Below are 14,945 nucleotides of genomic sequence, written 5' to 3' on the forward strand. Positions count from 1 at the left end.
GACTGCTATACAGTAATGAGCCATGAACACACATATATATATACTAAGTATCTCACAGAAGTGAGTCCACCTCTCACATTTTTGTAAATATTTGATTCTATCTTTTCATGTGACAACACTGAAGAAATGACACTTTGCTACAATGTGACGTAGTCTGTACATGAAACAGAATAATGTGCGGCGCTAAGATCAAAGAAATATTCTATAAGTTAATAGATATACATAAAATACATTAAAAAAAAAACACTGATTGCTGATAAAAGTTGATCAGGTGACTCAAGTGCTCAATAATCATGCGTCTTCCTGGACCCGGTGGATGTATATAGGTGTATAAGCAATGCGCACTCACCAGAAAGCGCATGTAAATGCGCATTTAGTAATTATATGATGTCATCAAATAGTCATCATGGGATGATGGCAGGAATCCTAAGCCTTTCCTCTATGGGTGGATGGATTCTGAAGTATGGATTCACTGGTATCAAGGTCTTCCAGATTTCCCTTTTATGGGATAGGTGGGTGCTGTCCTCTGTATCTAGTGGAGGCTCCCTCTCTGGATGTCAGGACAGCTATGAATCAACAACTCCTCGGGGGAGTCAAAGCAAAAGGATGCCCATAGTGTAGTAACTTTGTAAACATTTATTGCACAAAATCCAGGTTAAAACAAACAGCAGGGCATGTTAAACCATGTGGACTAACCGTCCAGGGCTAAAAGATGGCCGCCAGACGTCACGGCATTACTGGCTCCTCCATACGCGTTTCGTGCACCCTCACATCTGGATTTTAACCTGGATTTTGTGCAATAAATGTTTACAAAGTTACTACACTATAGGCATCCTTTTGCTTTGACTCCCCCGAGGTTTTGATTCATAGCTGTCCTGACATCCAGAGAGGGAGCCTCCACTAGATACAGAGGACTGCACCCACCTATCCCATAAAAGGGAACTCTGGAAGACCTTGATACCAGTGAATCCATACTTCAGAATCCATCCACCCATAGAGGAAAGGCTTAGGATTCCTGCCTTCATCACATGATGACTATTTGATGACATCATATAATTACTAAACACGAATTTACATGCGCTTTCTGGTGAGTGCGCATTGCTTATACACCTATATACATCCACCGGGTCCAGGAAGACGCATGATTATTGAGCACTTGAGTCACCTGATCAACTTTTATCAGCAATCAGTGTTTTTTTTAATGTATTTTATGTATATCTATTAACTGATAGAATATTTCTTTGATCTTAGCGCCGCACATTATTCTGTTTCATTTATTGGAGGTTTTGCTTGGTTACCTTGTGCTTGGCTGCTTTTTAAGTACCTTTAGGCACTCACATTTACCCTTTTTTTCTACGTAGTCAGTGTACAGCTTGTATAACATGTAAATTTGCTGTCCCCTCAAAATAACTCAACACACAGCCATTAATGTCTAAATTGATCGCAACAAAGGTGAGTCCTCCCCTAAGTGACAAGGTCCAAATTGGGCCCAAAGTGTTAATATTTTGTGTGGCCGCCTTTATTCTCCAGCAATGCCTTAACCCTCTTGGGCATGGAGTTCACCAGAGCTTCACAGGTTGTCACTGGAGTCCTCTTCCTCTCCTCCATGACGACATCACAGAGCTGGTGGATGTTAGAGACCTTGCGCTCTTTCTGTTTGAGGATGCCCTACAGATTCTCTGGAGACATGCTTGGCCAGTCCATCACCTTTACCCTCAGCTTATCAAGGCAGTGGTCATCTTGGAGGTGTGTTTGGGGTCGTTATCATGTTGGAATACTGCCCTGCGGCCCAGTCTCCGAAGGGAGGGGATCATGCTCTGCTTCAGTATGTCACAGTACATGTTGGCATTCATGGTTCCCTTGATGAACTGTAGCCCCCCAGTGCCGGCAGCACTCATGCAGCCCCAGACCATGACACTCCCACCACCATGCTTGACTGTAGGCAAGACACACTTGTCTTTGTACTCCTCACCATCGGCCAAATTTGGATCCATATGGCTCCATTTGGATAGTGCTTTTGCCTGACCATAGATGATTTTTTTTTTTCATCAGCCAGCCGACTGAAAAAAAAAATGGATTTCCATATCCATACACTCGAGCTGGATGAAGGAATCGCATTGGAGTAAAAATAGAGTGAACATTTTCCAACAGTTCAGGAGAACCCAGTCATTCGACCAACTTCTCTGGCATGGGAATGGCCATAGATAGATTCGAAATTTAGCCAGTCCCTGCTGAACTGGCCAAATTTCGTTCCATCTATGACCAGCTTAATTCTTGGGAAATCAGCCTCTGCGTTGGGGGTGGTAATAATAAATGAGCAGATGAAATCTTGTTCAGGTATTAGGCCTAGAAAAAATTGCTTTCCCTGACCGGGAATCGAACCCGGGCCGCGGCGGTGAGAGCGCCGAATCCTAACCACTAGACCACCAGGGAGAGATGTTGCTGTAGTTGATGATAAACTTCTAAGAGAAAATTATTTCTAAATGTAGAACACAAGTACAAGCACAAAATGTGATAGCGCAGGTGACAGCTTACAATATGCGGACAACATTTAAAGTGTTACTAAACCCATGACCCTGTATTCACTATATCTTCCACAGAACATGGAAATGCAATTATTTTAGTAAATATAAACCTTTTCTCATCAGCAGTATATAGCAGTCTTGTTACTTCTATCAGTGTCTGGCGGAGCACTGGTTAATCTTGTAGAAGTTTTCATTCTCCTCTGACTATCCTTTGAGGTTGCACGACCCCTGACCCTCTGTACAGCGCTGATTGACCCTGTGCTGATCACATGCACCCTCCCATAGTGAAAAAAAAATACACACTGCTGCTTTGTACTATAGCAGATGGATTGGGGACAGTAGGAGAAGGGGAGGATCAGAGAAGACAGGATCAAACAGGCTTTTTTCACATTGTGGAAGATTAACACCATAGGTTCCGCAGTGAGTATAACAAGCATGCTTTACTGCATATACAGACTGATTTTACGGTTGTGGGTTTAGTAACACTTCAACTGTTAAAATATGTGAGCAACAACTGGCAATTGTAACAATACATGGGTAGCAAATGGGCAATATTTACAATATTACAATAAGTGGGCAGCAAATGGGTAATCGTGAAAATACGAAGGCATCTAATAGCTAGAGGCAGTCCCCAATGGGCCCATATCCTTGAAAGCTGGTCTGATACAGTGCCTTGAAAAAGTATTCATACCCCTTAAACTTTTCAACATTTTCTCATGTTACAACCAAAAACGTAGATGTATTTTATTGGGATTTTATGTGATAGACCAACACAAAGTGGCACATAATTGTGAAGTGGAAGGAAAATGAAAAATGGTTTTCAACATTTTTTACAAATATCTGAAAAGTGTGGTGTGCATTTGTATTCAGCCCCGTTTACTCTGAAACCCCTAACTAAAATCTAGTGGAACCAATTGCCTTCAGAAGTCACATAATTAGTAAAGAGAGTTCACCTGTGTGTAATTTAATCTCAGTATGAATACAGCTATTCTGTGAAGCCCTCAGAGGTTTGTTAGAAAACATTAGTGAACAAACAGGATCATGAAGGCCTAGGAACACACCAGACATGTCACGGATAAAGTTCAAAGCAGGGTTAGGTTATAAAAAAGTATCCCAAGCTTTGAACATCTCACGGAGCACTGTTCAGTCCATCATCCAAAAATGGAAAAAGTGTATGGCACAACTGCAAACCTACCAAGACATGGCCATCCACCTAAACTGACAGGCCGGGCAAGGAGAGCATTCATCAGAGAAGCAGCCAAGAGGCCCATGATAACTCTGGAGGAGCTGCAGAGATGGGTGGGAAAATCTGTCCACAGGACAACTATTAGTCGTGCACTCCACAAATCTGGCCTGTATGGAAGAGTGGCGAGAAGAAAGCCATTGAAAGAAAGCCATAAGAAGTATCATTTCCATTTTGCAAGAAGCGGGTGACACAGTAAATGTGGAAGAAGGTGCTCTGGTCAGATGAGACTAAAATTTGGTAACGTGGCCTAAAAGCAAAATGTTATGTGTAGCAGAAAACTAACACTGCACATCATCTTGAACACACCATCCCCACCGTGAAACATGCTGGTGGCAGCATCATGTTGTGGGGATGCTTTTCTTCAGCAGGGACATGGAAGCTGGTCAGAGTTGATGGGAAGATGGATGGAGCCAAATACAGGGCAATCTTAGAAGAAAAACTGTTTGCAAAAGGCTTGAGACTGGAGAGGAAGTTTACCTTCCAACAGGACAACGACCCGAAACATCCAACCAGAGCTACAATGGAATGGTTTAGGTCGGGTGTCAGCAACCCGCGGCTCCGGAGCCGCATGCGGCTCTTTTTCACCTTTCCTGCGGCTCCGGAGCACACTGCCCACCAGGTGACAGGCAATAGGGTCGGCAAGCCGCGGCTCTTTTAATGCAGATCTTCTGTGTGACGGGCGCCCGCTGGCAAACATTGGCTGTCAGGATGTAGGCGGGGCAGCCCGGATGTAGGCGGGGCAGCGTGACAAACTCCTCTCCTCTCACAGTCCGCCCTGAAGACCAGAACGGCGCGGGAACCCAGCGAGAGGAACGCGCGGAGCAAAGGTAAGTGAATTCACACAATATGGGGAATGAATTACTATGGGGGATGAATTACTATAGGGGGGGTGAATTACTATAGGGGGGATGAATTACTATGGGGGATGAATTACTATGGGGGATGAATTACTATAGGGGGGATGAATTACTATATGGGGGATGAATTACTATATGGGGGATGTATTTTCAGTTTTAAAAATGTTTCTCTCAAAATAAATTTCAATCGTGGTTTTGGCGAGATTTGGCTCAGTCGAAAAAAAAGGTTGCCCACCACTGACCTAAGGCTATGATTGTGATTATGACGATACACTGTGGCCCTGATTAACCCTTTGCTTACTGGGCCCTTAAACCCCCTTCATGACCAGAGCGTTTTTTGCAATATATGCAGTGTCGGATTTGTTTTAAATGTTGCAATGGTTTTGCGGCTCCCAGTCTTTTTTTCCCTCTCGGAAACGGGTCCAAGTGGCTCTTTATGGCTTAAAGGTTGCAGACCCCTGGTTTAGGTCAAAGCATATTCATGTGTTAGAATGGCCCAGTCACAGTCCAGACCCAAATCCAATGGAGAATCTGTGGCAAGACTTGAAAATTGCTGTTCCCAGACGCTCTCCATCCAATCTGACAGACCTTGAGCGATTTTGCAAAGAAGAATGGGCAGAAATGTCCCTCTCTAGATGTGCAAAGCTGGGAGAGACATCCCCAAAAAGACTTGCAGCTGGAATTGCAGCGAAAGGGGTTCTACAAAGTATTGACTCCGGGGGGCTGAATACAAATGCCGCCACACCTTTCACAGATTTATTTGTAACAAATGTTGAAAACCATTTCTCATTTTCCTTCCACTTCACAATTATGTGCCACTTTGTGCTGGTCTATCACATCAAATCCCAATAAAATACATTGACGTTTTTGGTTGTAACATGAAACAATGTGGAGCATTTCAAGGGGTATGAATACTTTTTCAAGGCACTGTACTTAGTGAACAGAAGGAATGTTATACACGGCTCAAAAAAATTAAAGGAACACATTTTAATCAGAGTCTAGCATCAAGTCAATAAAATCCCTGGGATTTGATCTGGTCAGATAAGTAGCAGAGGGGGTTGTTAATCAGTTTCAGCTCCTTTGGTATTAATGAAATTAACAACAGGTGCACTAGATGGGCAACAATGAGACGACCCCCAAAACAGGAATGGTTTTACAGCTGGAGGCCACTGACATCTTTTCTGACTGTTTTCACTAGTTTTGCATTTGGCTAGGGTCAATGTCACTACTGGTAGCATGAGGCAATACCGGGACCCTACAGAGGTTGCACAGGCAGTCCAACTCCTCCAGGATGGCACATCAATACATGCCATTGCCAGGAGGTTTGCTGTGTCTCCCAGCACAGTCTCAAGAGCATGGAGGAGATTCCAGGAGACAGGCAGTTACTCTAGGAGAGCTGGACAGGGCTGTAGAAGGTCCTTAACCCATCAGCAGGACCGGTATCTGCTCCTTTGTGCAAGGAGGAACAGGATGAGCACTGCCGGAGCCCTACAAAATGACCTCCAGCAGGCCACTGGTGTGAATGTCTTTGACCAAACAATCAGAAACAGACTTCATGAGGGTAGCCTGAGGGCCCAACATCTTCTAGTGGGCCCTGTGCTCACTGCCCAGCACCATAGAGCTCGATTGGCATTTGCCATTGAACACCAGAATTAGCAGGTCCACCACTGGCACCCTGTGCTTTTCACAGATGAGAGCAGGATCACCCTGAGAACATGTGACAGATGTGAAAGGGTCTGGAGAAGCCGTGGAGAACGTTCTGCTGCCTGTAACATCGTTCAGCGTGACCCTTTTGGTGGTGGGTCAGTGATGGTCTGTGGAAACATATCCATGGAGGGACGCACAGACCACTACAGGCTGGACAATGGCACCCTGACTGCCATTAGATATCAGGTTGAAATCCTTGGACCCATTATCAGACCCTACGCTGGTGCAGTGGGTCCTGGGTTCCTCCTGGTGCACAATGCCCGTCCTCATGTGGCAAGCATATGCAGGCAGTTTCTGGAGGATGAAGGAATCGATACCATTGAATGGTGTCCACACTCGCCTGACCTAAATCAAATAGGAGACCTCTGAGATATCATGTTTCGGTCCATCTAACACCACCAGGTTGCACCTCAGACTATCCAGGAGCTCAGTGATGCCCTGGTCCAGATCTGGAGGAAATACCCAAGGACACCATATGTATTGTCACCAGGAGCATGGTCCGATATTGTCAGGCATGCATACAAGCACATGGGGGCCATACAGACTACTGACGACCATTTTGAGTTGCTGCAATTAAATTTCAGCAAAATAGACTCGCCTGCTGCATCATTTTTTCACATTGATTTTCGGGGTGTCTTTGAATTCAGTCCTCTATAGGTTGATCATTTTCATCAAACAATGTGGCATCCTTATGTTCCTATCACATTACCCAGTCCATATCAGTAGAGATATCCAGCATAATATTTTCCCCATTGAGATCTTTTGTGTTTTCAGAGTGTTCCTTTAATTTTTTTGAACAGTGTAGACTGATGGCACAGGTGAGTTGAAATGGTAGGGTCATAATGGAAAATTAACAGCTGGATCCTTGCTTAGATTTTCCTGACCAGGAAACAAACTTGGATGGTGGCAACAAAACATAGCCAGTATATCATCTGGAAGAGACAATATTAAAACTGAATTCCAGCTTTACCATACTTGTAACTAAATCATTTGGGTCAAGCTAGCCCTAACAAACTATTTTCTACACTAACAGATCAACCCACTGGATGCGTTGTATAAACTGTATGGAGCCTCAGCTACATACAGTATACAGCCTTGTGCTCTGGCTGTGAGTCAAGAAGTTCTTGTCTCACACCCAGAACAAAATAGAGTCGGGCTGAGTGGCCCAATGATATCACCATTTCTGCCTCAGCCAATCAGAGGAAGTTTAGTATTCATTCATAGAATACAAAGTTGACTATGAATGGCTGAGCACTGCTCAGCTTGACTCAATTTTTATCCAAGCTTGAGAAAACAATTTCCTGTCTCCAGCCAGAACTGAACAGTTTATAGAGCGCTCCCAGCAGGTGCATCTCTTAGTTTAGAAAATAGCTCATTTGGGCCAGCTTGGCCCACATGTACTATTTAACCACTTGCCAACCGCAGATAGCCGAATGACAGCTACACTGCGGCCGGTCAGTTCTGGGAGGGCGTCATATGACGTCCTCCCAGAACGCACTCTCCTGTGCGCCCTCAGGGGCGCGCACCCGGCGATCTCCATGATCGCTGTGTCCTACGGACACAGCTGATCACGTGATGTGGTAAAAGGCCAATCATAGCGGCCTTTTACCACGTGATCAGCCGTGTCCAATGACACGCTGATCATTGGGAAATGCAATTGCCGGTTCTCGGCTGCACTTTCCTCACGCTGTCAGAGCGTGAGGAAAGTACTGCCGAGAAACGGCAGTTGTCAGAGCAGGGATCGGCACCGATCATCAGGGTACTGATGATTAGTGCCCTGATGATCAGTGCCCAGCAGTGCCACCCACCAGTTCTGCCCAGCTGTGCCCAGCAGTGCGCCCACCTGTGCCCAGCAGTGCACCCACCTATACCTAGCAGTGCACCCACCTGTGCCCAGCAGTGCCACCCACCTGTGCCAACCAGTAGTGCCATACACCTGTGCTCAAAAGTGCCAGCTACCTGTGCCCAGCAGTGCCACCCACTGTGCCCATCAGTGCAGCCCAGCAGTGCTGCCAGTCAGTGCCCAGTGGTTGTGCCAGTCAGTGCCCAGCAGTTGCACCAGTCAATGCCTAGCAGTGCTGCCAGTCAGTGCCACCTATCCATTACACCTCATTAGTACTGCCTATCAGTGCCACCTATCCGTGACACCTCATTAGTACTGCCTATCAGTGCCACCTATCCGTGACACCTCATTAGTGCTGCCTATCAGTGCCGCCTATCCGTGCCATCTCATTAGTGCTGCCTATCAGTGCCCATCAGTGCTGCCTATGAGTGCCCATCAGTGCTGCCTTATCAACGCACATCAGTGAAGCAGAAAAATTACCTGTTTGAAAAATTTTATAATAGAAACAAAGAAACTTTTATTTTTTTTTTCAAATTTTTTGCACTTTTTTTGTTTATAGCACAAAAAGAAAAAGTGCCCAGCGGCGATTAAATACTACCAAAAGAAAGCTCTATTTGTGAGAAAAAAATTATAAAATTTTGACCGCGCAATTGTCAAAGTGCGACAGCGCTGAAAGCTGAAAATTGGCCTGGTAAAGAAGGGGGTGTAAGTGCCTGGTAGGCAAGGGGTTAAAGGGACTGTAAAGCTGGAATTCAGCTTTCAAACTGTCCAACAAGCAAGTTGGGGTCACCGCTCCCAACTTGGCATTCATGAGGGTGTGTCCCTAAATGCACACTGTCTGCTTTAAGGGATACACACCCGCACAGGTGTACGCTTTTGTATGCCCGTGTGAACAAGGCCTTCGCACGGCAACTAGGATTTTCAGAAAATAAAACAGCAGTGACATCCTCTGTTTCTCAGATGGTAGGTTTCCTTTAAGAATCAGCTTTAAACAAGTGAAATTAATTATAACTACTAATGGCGTCTGGAGACATTTACAAGGCACTAAGACTGATTAACTGAAGGAAGTGACTATAGATTCACTTCAATTATCCAATCATGTGAAAAGCAGATTCCTGTTTATTTCATCTGCATGATTGGGTATTCAAAGTGAACACCGCTACAATTTATAGCGTGCATAAATGCTTCTCACATGCCATTTGGCAGACATTTTACCCCCCCTCCAATCACAATTCCATACGACTACCTAGCTCTCTTGGATAGATTGCTAAGAGCCTGCAATTGATGTAGATGAGAACTCGCGGTCTGGAAAATATGGTTTTTGAAAGCAAATTACTGACAAAGTTTATTTCATGTTGCAAGAGAGACAAGAACAATAAAGTGAAGTCAGGATGGGAAGCAGAAAGCCTTTGCATGTACAGTCATGGACAAAAATATTGGCAGCCCTGCATTTCTGTCACATGATATACCACTTCAACCAGAAAATTGTTGTAATTACAAATGTTTAGGCATTCTCATATTTCTTTATTTTGTTTGTATTGGTAGGACACAAAAAAGTGGAGAAACAAAAAGCCAGATCTAAAAAATTCTACGCAAAACCCCAAAAATGGAGTGGACAAAATTATTAGTACCTTCTAAAAATTGTAAGAAATAATTGCATTCCAAGTTTCTGATGCTCCTTTAATTTGTAATTAAACTCACCTGTATCAATTAACAGGTCTTAATGTTCCTGTGTCCATTGTGCACAACATTGTCAAGAAGTTTACAGCTCATGGTACTGTAGCTAATCTCCCTGGACTTTGACGAAAGAGGAAAAACTTGATCAAAGATTGCAACGGATTGTTCGAATGGTGGATAAAGAACCTTGATCAACTTCCAAATTCAAGCTGACCTTCAGGCACAGGGTATAACTGTGTCAGCTCGCACTATACGTCGCCATCTAAATGAAAAAGGATGCTATGGTAGGAGACTCAGGAGGACCCCACTGCTGACAAAGAAACATAAAAACGCCAGATTGGAGCTTGCCAAAACTTACCTGAGGGAGCCAACATCCTTTTGGGAGAATGTGCTGTGGACAGACGAAACAAATTACAGCTTTCGACTTGGTAAAGTCCATCATTCTACTGTTTTCAGAAAAAGAAATGAGACCTTCAAAGAAAAGAATACAGTCCCAACAGTCACACATGGTGGGGGGGGTCACTGATGTTTTTCGGTTGCTTTGCTGCTTTAGGCACTGCATGTCTTGACCATGTGCATGGCATTATGAAGTCTGAAGACCAAAGAATTCTGGGGTGCAATGTAGGGCCCAGTGTCAGAAAGTTGGGTCAGAATAGTGACCCAAAGGACACAGAAATGGTTTCAGACAAAGCACTGGAGAGTACTGAACTGGCCAGCAGTGAGTCCAGACCTCAATTCCATAGAGCTCCTGTGGAGAGATCTCAGAACAGCAGTTGGGAACAGGAATCCTTCCAATCTGAGAGACCTGGAGCAGTTGGCAAAAGAAGAGTGGTCCAAGTTTCCAGTAGAGAGGTTGAAGAAACTCATTGATGGTTACAGGAAACTATCGGTTTCAGTTATTTTTTCCAAGGGGAGTACTACCAAATATTACATTGAGGGTGCCAATAATTTTGTCCAGTCAATTTTTGGGCTGTACCTGAGACCAGCGTCCTGATTACTGCCATCTGTCATACATCCAGCATTTTAGTGTTTCAACTGATCAATTTTCAGATATATATCCCATCGTTTGTAGACTCTATAATTTCACACAGACTAAATAACATACACTGTTTTATGTTATTTTTACTCAAAAATGTAGCAGAATACATTTTGGCCTAAATTTATGAAAAAAGATTAAGCAAAACAATGTGTTTTTTTTTCGCAAACTTTTAATTTCTATAGCAAAAAAAAAAAAAAACCACAGAGGTGATCAATCACCACCAAAAGAAAGTACAGAGTTCAGTCACTTTAAATGCATTTGGATTGGACTGGTAGATTCTCTACAACCAGATATCCTCAAAGCAGTCACCCTACAAGAGTTATGCTTGCACTACTGCCTGACACAGATGCCCTTTCTACAGGCAAGACAAGTACCGTATATTTCGCTCCATAAGTCGCACTGTCCCCCCCCAAAAAATGGGGAAAAATGTCTGTGCGTCTCATGGAGCAGCCGGCCTGGTATCCCCCCGTGCCGTGTTAGAATACCGGGCCGGCCGCTCGGGTCTTCTGTGCAGCAGAACCTGCTCCTGGTTCCTACCTGTTCTTCGGACAGCAGTGTCCTCATCACCGCTGGTTTCAGCGGCCATCTTCTCTCTCCGGCATCTTCAGTGTGGGCACCGGGCTATGACAGCTTGCGGCTTCACGGCCGAGTGTCCACTGTGCATGCGCGAGAAGCTCTGCGCTTTGTGAATGGTCCCGTAGTCTTCTGGGACCTGTCACGCATCCCAGAAGACTATGGGGAGGGAGGACAACTGCTGCTTCCGATCGCCTAGGCGATCGCAGTGGAAGTGGGTACCTGTCAAATTCAGGTACCTGCTCCCCAAAGGTCTGTAATCTCTGGTCATCTCATGTACTATGTCCGCAGTCTCTGGTCATCTCCTGCGCTGTGTTCGCAGTCTCCGGTCATCTCCTGCGCTGTGTCCGCAGTCTCCGGTCATCTCCTGCGCTGTGTCCGCAGTCTCCGGTCATCTCCTGCGCTGTGTCCGCAGTCTCCGGTCATCTCCTGCGCTGTGTCCGCAGTCTCCGGTCATCTCCTGCGCTGTGTCCGCAGTCTCCGGTCATCTCCTGCGCTGTGTCCGCAGTCTCCGGTCATCTGCTGCGCTGTGTCCGCAGTCTCCGGTCATCTCCTGCACTGTGTCCGCAGTCTCCGGTCATCTCCTGTACTATGTCCGCAGTCTCCGGTCATCTCCTGTACTGTGTCCGCAGTCTCCGGTCATCTCCTGTACTGTGTCCGCAGTCTCCGGTCATCTCCTGTACTGTGTCCGCAGTCTCCGGTCATCCCCTGTACTGTGTCCGCAGTCTCCGGTCATTCCCTGTACTGTGTCCGCAGTCTCCGGTCATCTCCTGTACTGTGTCCGCAGTCTCCGGTCATCTCCTGTACTGTGTCCGCAGTCTCCGGTCATCTCCTGTACTGTGTCCGCAGTCTCCGGTCATTCCCTGTACTGTGTCCGCAGTCTCCGGTCATTCCCTGTACTGTGTCCGCAGTCTCCGGTCATTCCCTGTACTGTGTCCGCAGTCTCCGGTCATCTCCTGTACTGTGTCCGCAGTCTCCGGTCATTCCCTGTACTGTGTCCGCAGTCTCCGGTCATCTCCTGTACTGTGTCCGCAGTCTCCGGTCATCTCCTGTACTGTGTCCGCAGTCTCCGGTCATCTCCTGTACTGTGTCCGCAGTCTCCGGTCATCTCCTGTACTGTGTCCGCAGTCTCCGGTCATCTGCTGTACTATGTCTGCAGTCTCCGGTCATCTTCCTGTACTATGTCCGCAGTCTCTGGTCATCTCCTGTACTGTGTCTGCAGTCCATTAGTTCAGAATATTTTTTTTTCTTGTTTTCCCTTCTCTAAAACCAAGGTGTGTCTTATAGAACAAAAAAATACGGTAAATAAAATCTTATCTTAAAAAGTGCAAGAAGGGATAAGAAGGCAAGATGACAAGACAGACTAAAGCCAGCCGTGAATGGAGCGAAATTTGGCTGGTTCAGCAGGACCTGGCCGAATTTCAATCCATCTATGAGCAGGCTGGTTGTAATGAAGTCCATCTATCGATCAACTTCAGTACAACGAGCCTGTAGGGTTTTTTTTTTCATATTATTCCTGCCGCCTGCTATAGCTGTCAGTAGTAATCATTGTATCCTGATAGTGGGGAGCGCCGTTTATCGGCACGGACCTGGGTCTTGAAAACTTGCACAGTGCAAATTTGAAGACCGATTCCTGTTTATTCTCAGATACATGCTAGATTCAGACCCTCTAAAAATGATGTTTGACTTGATTAGACAAAATCTGTTCCCCACTAGTTTCTTACATCCTTCTGTTGGACGTACACTTTATTTACAGAGACATTAGCAGAAGGATTACATTTACAGTCAAGCAGCGCCACTGTTTGCATTTCCAAGTGCAGCTGTGAGCGTATGCAAATACACCAGTGCACCTGTCCGCTCGATATGAGGGAATGTAACACTTCTCTGCTCACAGTTGGTGTGTGTGTGTGTGTGTATATATATATATATATATATAATATACATACATATTATTATTATACAGTATTTATATAGCGCCAAAGGGTATGCTCAGCGCTGTACAGTAGCAAGGAGGACAGAACATGAGACAAGACAGTAACAATACAATACACGAGGGGTTCGAGGGTCCTGCTCATTCGAGCTTACAATCTAGGAGGGAGGGGATAGTGGTACAGGAGGAGATGGCTGTGGGGGGTGGAGTGGTGGGAGGAGTGGAGGTTAGGTGAGGTCGGGTGTTAGGTGAGGTAGGGGTAGGCTTCCCTGAAGAGATGGGTTTTCAGGGTGCGCCTGAAGGTGAGGAGGGTAGGTGACAGTCTGATGGATTGGGGTAGGGAGTTCCAGAGGATGGGGGAAGTCCCGGAGAAGTCCTGCAATCGGGCATGGGAGGAGGAGACCAGGGAGCTAGAGAGTAGGAGGTCCTGTGAGGAGCGGAGGGCACGGGTAGGGTAGTATTTAGGTATCAGGTCAGTTATGTAGTTTGGGGCGGCGTTGTGAATGGCTTTGTAGGTCAGGGTTAGCAGTTTGAATTTGATGCGTTGGGCAATCGGGAGCCAATGAAGGGATTGGCAGAGGGGGGAGGCAGATGTGGAGCGGTTGGTGAGGTGGATAAGTCTAGCCGCTGAGTTTAGGATCGACTGGAGTGGGGATAGCGTTCGTTTGGGTAGGCCGGTGAGAAGGGAATTGCAGTAGTCCAGGCATGAGATTGAGGGAGTGTACGAGTTGTTTGGTGGTGTCTGGGGTGAGAAATGTGCGTATCTTGGATATATATATATATATATATATATATACACACACACACACACACACACACACACTGTTCCCCATGCAGAGGACACTGTTAAAGATGAGAGCAGACACTTCTTGTGGCTGCTGGCTCTCAGTGCCAGCTTTGCCTGCCCTCCCCCACACAAACACACTTTAGACTGGGAACCAATCCAGAGGTTGCCAATGTTATTACTATGTTCACTCTGACATACTAATCACATGCTGTCTGGAGTCCGATTTCCAGAAGTGAAAGCCTGCACATAAATACTGACACCCTCAGGAAGCAGCGTTCATCTGCAGTGCAACATATTTAAAGTGGTCGTAAACTCATAGAGCTCTTTCACTCGGGCGTTCCGTATGTCCGTTTATGGATGAAAAACGGACCCCCATATATTTCTATGGAGTAGCAAGTCTGGAGTCCGGATGTAAACGGATGATCATCTGTTTACATCTGTTAATGTCGGCATTCGTTGACATCCGGTTTTGTAAACGGGAGAAAACCCTATATTTTTCTTTTAAAATAATGGACCGATCGAAAAACGGATGTAAACCGGACATACGGTCCTTTTTTGCATTGGTAAAGGATGTAAAAAAGTGAATGTGAACAGATTAAAAACTTTTTATTGGGAAAAAATGTGACTGAACACCGATGTGAAAAGACCCTTACACATACCTAAGACGTTAGAGAGATGAAACAAATCCTTCTACATGGTTATTTATTTCAGGTACTTATATAGCGCCATTAATTTACGCCGCACTTTACATATATATTGTA

General features: G+C 45.5%; 1 non-coding gene across 1 annotated transcript; it reads right to left on the reverse strand.

Moving 5' to 3' along the window:
* Nucleotides 1-2,361: 2,361 nt before the first annotated feature.
* On the reverse strand, nucleotides 2,362-2,433 carry TRNAE-CUC (transfer RNA glutamic acid (anticodon CUC)). Its single transcript has one exon. It is a non-coding gene; the product is annotated as a tRNA-Glu (tRNA).
* Nucleotides 2,434-14,945: the final 12,512 nt, after the last annotated feature.

The sequence above is a fragment of the Staurois parvus genome, unplaced genomic scaffold (genome assembly GCF_062004578.1).
Source record: "Staurois parvus isolate SC_StPar_1 unplaced genomic scaffold, SC_StPar_1.0 ptg000691l, whole genome shotgun sequence".
Lineage (NCBI taxonomy): Eukaryota > Metazoa > Chordata > Amphibia > Anura > Ranidae > Staurois > Staurois parvus.